The following is a 6,000-nucleotide window of genomic DNA, read 5'->3' as shown; positions in this document are numbered from 1 at the left end:
GTCTAAGGCATAAGAAAGCTTCTTTGATGTCAAGCCCCTCTATACAACCAGGCAGAAAAGTGGGTTTGCAATTACCAGCAGGGCAGAGTTTGCTTTAGAATTATACTGGAGAAGGATTTAAAAAGCACAAGTTTCAGCCCTTTATGTCCACAGACTTTCCCTTCTCCTCCCTGGTTGCAAAGACCCACAAGAGGCATTACAGCATCTTCTGCAAACAAAGCTATTTACTGACACCAGCCCAGTGACTCTGGAGCTTCCCCTTGTGCATGCAGGATAGGCATACACCTTCTGGGGTTCAGTTTTAATCTTTTCCTGCTCTTAAATTTTAGCCTTAAAGTCTGAGAAATTTCTTCCTCGTAGATCACAGGCCACAAGCCCCCTTCCCACACTGTAATGGTCACCTGCAATGTTACACAGAGCATATGGAGGGAGATGTTTGCATTTGTTCAAGCCTTGTTCCTCCAGCATCATTAGTCCTACATTTCCCAGGGCAGGTGCTGACACATATGGCCACTATATTCATCATATTCACACGAGACCAACCTGCTCCTAACTTTCAGCTTTAGAATACTTACAGATTGACAGAATTTATGCTAGTTTCCCTGATTATTTTTCTTCTCTGTTCAGCTGGAAAAATGAACACTGCAGTCCCTGAACTGAAGAGAGAAGCACATGGATTGTTCATTAGAAAATGAGTGCTTTATTTTATGCACTGTTCTGTAAAAAAAAAAAAAATCTTCCAGGTGCCCCACAATTACATAAGGTTTTAGTTAGACAATATTTTGATAGGTGATATTTAAGGAAAAGATGGGCTTTGAATAAAATGCCTCCTTTCCTTTCAGGGTTAATGGTGAGCAACATCCAGTTCTGCAGTTGGCTGGAGATAGGTTTTGGAAAGGTGACAGTGACATAGTCCAGCTCTTCTGCCTATTTGTATTGTTTGATGATCTGATGCCAAAGCACTGAGCACAAAGGAAATTATAATGCTGTTTGAAATTGTCTTTAATTTATCAGCTTTCAAAATGGTCTCTTTTTTTTTAAACAAAACTCTCACAGCACTCAGAGATTAGAAGGCTTTTCTGCTGTATTTGAAAAAAACATTTTGAGGACCCTTCTTGAAATAAAATGAGAACAGCAATTTCTTTTCAAAACAGAAGAATAGCCATGTGCAATTTCTAAGATGTTGCCAAAACCAGACCCAGTATCACAACACAGAACATATCTATCAGCCATTTGGATGCTGAAGTGTTCTGGTAAAAATCTGCTCAGCATAATTACACTCTGTACAAAGTTCCCCACCAGCTCAACCAGAAATTGGGTGTTGTTTGTCCTGTCTTAGCAAAGAGATGTCTGGTGGCATGGCCACATCCTTAACTGGATGCCTGCTTCACTGGTGTTGCTTGGTTCTTAGTAAAATACACAGAGCACCTACTGTGCCATTCATGAATGCATCACATCCCCACGACAGCTGGCAGACATTGCTTGCTTCCTAAAATATTAGGATATATGTGTTCTTCTTTTCCCACATGCAAACAGTGAAAAGGGAATCAGCCCATGGAGAGATGAAGATAAGCTACAAATCTTTTTGGTCCTTTCATATCTTTGGAAATAATCCTCTGGGATCTCCATAACACCAAAGAAAGTAATGGAAGGTGTCCCAGTAGAATTGAGGCCTCAAGTCAAACTCCATCCCCATCATGGATATCCACAGGTGTACTCTTGGAGTATTCTAATAGAGCAGGGCATATTTCCTGTGTTTCAGGGAGGGACTGAGAAAACAGGCAAGGTTTGAATTTGATCAAGACCTGAAATAACCACTGCTACAAAGTATGACTCACAAAAACAAAACACTTCACCAAATCTGCATCTTCACGTATTTAATCTCCTAAAAACCCCTGATCCTAGGTGACTGCTGCTCTGAACACTACCTGCTTTCCACAGCTCCTTTTCCTGTTGAGGTGTCAGGACCAGCACACCACCATAGCTAAGGCACCAGGGTCACACAGATGCCCCAGGGCACACCAGCTGCCCACAGCAGACTCACAGAAGCCACCAAGGCTGGAGCTATCCTGCAGAACAATTATGACTGGAGATTAGGCATAAGAAGTAAAGAAACCAGCAGGACCTCCTTGGCAACCTGGGGTAGATTTGAAGGATTGCCAGCGGAGGGGGAAGGCAGAAGGGAAGCCCAATGAAAAAATTGTCAGTAAAACCTTTCTGCTTGTAAGCAGAGCACGTTTTTGGTTGTGTGACTGAACAGCGATTAACAGAGAGCCAGAGCCAATAACCACAAAGACATTTTCACAGAGCCTCTTCTCAGGTTAAACTCAATTTCCCACTAGCTTGTCATTCCTGTGATTATGTTACTGTTGGTGCATCACACCCCGAGGTGTAAAGCTGCCAACATGCAAGTGCATCACAACCTCTGGCCAGGTAGCATTCCTGGGAAGTGCACTGCTCTTACTGGAAGCTTGCTAGGAAATAGCTCCAGCTTGGAAGAGGCCACTTTGGGAGCAGGAAATTGCATCATAACTTCTCACAAAGAAAACCATGATGGAGCTCGCTGGTGGTAGAATGGGACTCAAAATCCCCAGGATCAAATCTTGACTTTGCAAAGGCTTTGCTCTGTGAGACAGGCTGGGGAGCACCCTGGGATTTTTTGCTCATTCCTGCTGGCTGTGATGGTAACTGCACCAAAGGGGAAAGTTCCCGTGGCCGACAGGACTGGAACTGGGTCCCAAGTTCTGTTTGCTGCTAATGCCGTAGCTGTTGCTGCTCTGTTTGCCTTTTTATACACCCCAGTAAAGAACTGTTATTGCTACCCTCGCACCTTCGCCTGAGAGCCCCTTAATTTCAAAATGAAAATCATTCAGAAGGAGGGGATTTACATTCTCCACTCCACAGGAGGCTCCTGCCCTCCCTAGCAGACACCTGTCTTTCAAACCAAGACAGGGCAGAAGACAGGGATGCCATCAGCTTTGTCAGTCTGTTTTCACACCTTAGGGGCCTGGGATGTTCCAAGAAGATCCATGGAAACATCCAAAAATCACAATATCTATCTACTTTGAACAAGCCACAAAGGACTTGGCTAGGCCAGCACTGAATCAGAGTACCTGCTGCCAAGCCAGCTTCTCACTGTCTGGCTATAAATCTGGGTCTGACATATGCATATGCCATGTTTTCCAGCTTTCTGGCTTTCTATCCTTTATTTTTTAATTCCAGAATGATTACAGTTAAGGAATACGATCTCATCAAAATGCCTATTAGCAAGCTAGCTTGTAAACATTCATAATAAGAATGGCTAATAAAATACAGTTTATTAGCCAACCTTGTACAGTATTTTTACAGCTTCTTCCACTCATTGTTGAGGAAAAATAAATCCTTTGCAGCTGTTCTGAAGCTGGCACTGTGACCAGCCTCCCTTGGTGTCCTTGTAATGAGTTGAATTATTAGAGTCCTTAAAGAAACACCAGAGTTTTTTATTGCCCACCACAGTACAGTACTCTGCTCTCTGACTGACTCAGAGAGGAACTATTTCCAAAATAGATCGGCGACAAAACTTGCTTTCGTTGTGTCAAATGATGGGAAAAAATCAGCAGCTCAGCTGCTTGAGAGTCCTTGTTTCCTGTGCCAGGATGCCAAGGAAAAATCCAGCGACCCCTCAGAAGTCTGGTGGATCAAAATCCTTGGTCAGGATTGTGAAAGAGCTGCCCATGAATCACTGGTGTTAAAATGGTAACAAGCAAATATTTGGAAGTAAGTAGGGTAGGGGCAAGCCTTCACTCCAGGAAGCTCTAAGGAATCAGTGGAGGGATGGTGGATAAGTGATGATTTGTTTAGGATTTAAGAAAAGCATAAACATTTTGTTTATACTTATGCCATGATCTTGCTTGTCCTCAGCCACCAACTGGGCAAATGAGCTGAAACCATTGATTCAAAAGAGAATGATTTCCATAGTGGAAAACCATGCATAGGCTTCTCTAGAACAAGATGCTTTTTTGTAGCAAAGTCGGTTTTTTCAAAGGCACTTGGTGAAGTCAATTGTCATGATATATGGGGTAACTTTCCATGAGGTAAACATAAAACAAACTGCTTGGCTGTAAACATAAACCTCCCAAGTTTTCCTCCTCCTTCTGTCCTTTTATCTCTTTTTATTGCTACATTCAGAAGTATAAATTGGTAATTTATTGAAAAATGAATGTTAACATTTACTGAAGTGGCACTATTTGCTATTCATTTTGCTGTGAAGAGTCTGGTTTTAGGAGCTTTTTTCTTTATGTTTTTTAACACAAGCATAAACAAAAATGATCCTGAAAAGATGACCAAAATTATTTTCTCTCTTTACTCACTTTGTTTAAAAAAAAAGAAAGCACTTAAATAAAATCACAGAGAGGAATAAGGTTTCTTTGTGGAAATACTTTTCCCTATCAAGTTCCCAGTGTGGCAATCCAGCACTGCAGCCTGGAGGAGGTACTACAGGTAAAGAGATGTACCTGGGAACCAGCCAGCAAAAATCCTCAGCAGCCTCAGTCTGAGATCCTTAACTAGAGTAAGAAAAATCCTTTTGATTCCAGGTACTAACTTGGACCATTGACCTGAATAAGGCAGGCAGATCATCAAAGGGATTCCCTGGTTAGCACCCAAGCCTAGGGTACAGTTATTGCAGGAAAATCACTCCTACAGCAAATCCTTTCTTCAGACACTGCCAGCAGTCCTTAGCCCAGGGCAGGGTTTGCAGGGAAGGTGAATCACTACTACTACTACTACTACTACTACTACTACTACTACTACTACTAGTAGTAGTAGTAGTAGTAGTAGTAGTAGTAGTAGTAGTGGCACAATTACCTCTCTGTCAAAAACAAATAATCTTTCCTTAGGGTATAAAACAGTCCCTGTGCTCAGGGGCCATGTGAGAAAAGTGCTGCCTGTCTGTTTTGGTTAGATGGCCAGGTTGGTTGCCCAGCTTGCCCTGAAGGTTGCCCTGCAGAGGAGGGTAACAAATCCTTGAGGAGGAGCTCCAGGCTCCCCTCCAGCCCTGTAACTTCCAATTCTAACACAGTGAAGCTTATGAGATGCACCACAGAGGCAAACCTTGGTCTTCCCGAGGCTCTTCCTTCCCCAGGCACCTGTTACAGACTGGCTGCTGAGCTGAGCAGCTGAGGGCATCCCCTGTGCTAGTAGCACATTTTAATAACACCCATTATATTAATAATTTCACATATGTGGAGTAAGTCAGCAGGGCTGGAAAGTGTCCACATAAGTCATCTGTGACTGCACTCCTTACATTTTAATTCTTCCATTTCTACAGGGCAAATCACTCCTACCTTCTGCTGTGTCCTGGAACTGAATAGACAGTGATAACTTTCTGTGGGACAGATAATTCAATTAAATCCATTCAATACCAGAACTTATCACAACTCAGAAGGAGGAAGTCTTTGTCAGCTAAACTTTCACAGTGTATAACAAAGGGCCTAATATTCTATATATAATTTATATAATGACAAGTGTATGAAAATTGTACAGGATTTTTTCCTCTCAGAGCAGCATCCTGCGTTGAAAGAAAACATCTCATTACAAATACATCCTCTGAAGCACTCTAACAATCTAAAAATACGGCCTAAGAGTGAAGTCACACTGTATTTAGTGCTGTAGTTTTCTATTTTATACAGTACTTATGAAACCCCATTCACCAGATGCTTTAGGCAGTGCCCTTGAAGGACTCAGGCATCCTCTGTCATCCTCTCACCAGTGGACAACCACACACGAGTGGAAATGCAAGCAGATTTGGATTAGGTTCTCTGCATAAGTAGATTTCATGCTGCTGCCCATTGCTCTGGGTTAATATCAGAGATGAAAAGCCAAATGCTGTGGAAACACATGGAAAGGCTGCAGGATTTGTTTCAGAGAATGACCCACAAAAAGCCATGAGCCCTACACTTCAACTGAGCCTCAGGAGCACTGCTGCTGAGCACAGTCCTCAGCCTGCAGCTCTTGGAAGAT

Source organism: Cinclus cinclus, chromosome 21, assembly GCF_963662255.1.
Source record: "Cinclus cinclus chromosome 21, bCinCin1.1, whole genome shotgun sequence".
In the NCBI taxonomy this organism is placed as follows: Eukaryota; Metazoa; Chordata; class Aves; order Passeriformes; family Cinclidae; genus Cinclus; species Cinclus cinclus.
Note: the sequence above shows the minus strand (reverse complement) of the source record.